At 29.8% G+C, this 215-nt stretch overlaps 1 protein-coding gene across 1 annotated transcript in view; it reads left to right on the forward strand.

Moving 5' to 3' along the window:
- The window catches only part of LOC119586212 (serine/threonine-protein phosphatase PP1-beta catalytic subunit), a gene marked incomplete at its 5' end in the record, with an annotated part of 11,298 nt that overhangs the window by 9,176 nt on the left and 1,907 nt on the right, over positions 1-215 (forward strand).

The raw sequence follows: 215 nt of genomic DNA on the forward strand, positions 1-215 counted from the left end.
TACTTATTTTTCAAATATACAAATGTATAAAGACACAAACTTTATGAGAAGTAAAAATCATAAACATGAATATAATATTTAACATATATTTTGTTTATGAAAATATAATTTAGAGCAAGCCTTATTCAACAGCAATACCATCAGCACATGCATTGTGTGACCAGCATGCATATAGATTAGGTGTATCCTCCCTGCCTCATGCACTATGTTCCTAC

The sequence above is a fragment of the Penaeus monodon genome, chromosome 21 (assembly GCF_015228065.2).
Source record: "Penaeus monodon isolate SGIC_2016 chromosome 21, NSTDA_Pmon_1, whole genome shotgun sequence".
Classification (NCBI taxonomy): domain Eukaryota; kingdom Metazoa; phylum Arthropoda; class Malacostraca; order Decapoda; family Penaeidae; genus Penaeus; species Penaeus monodon.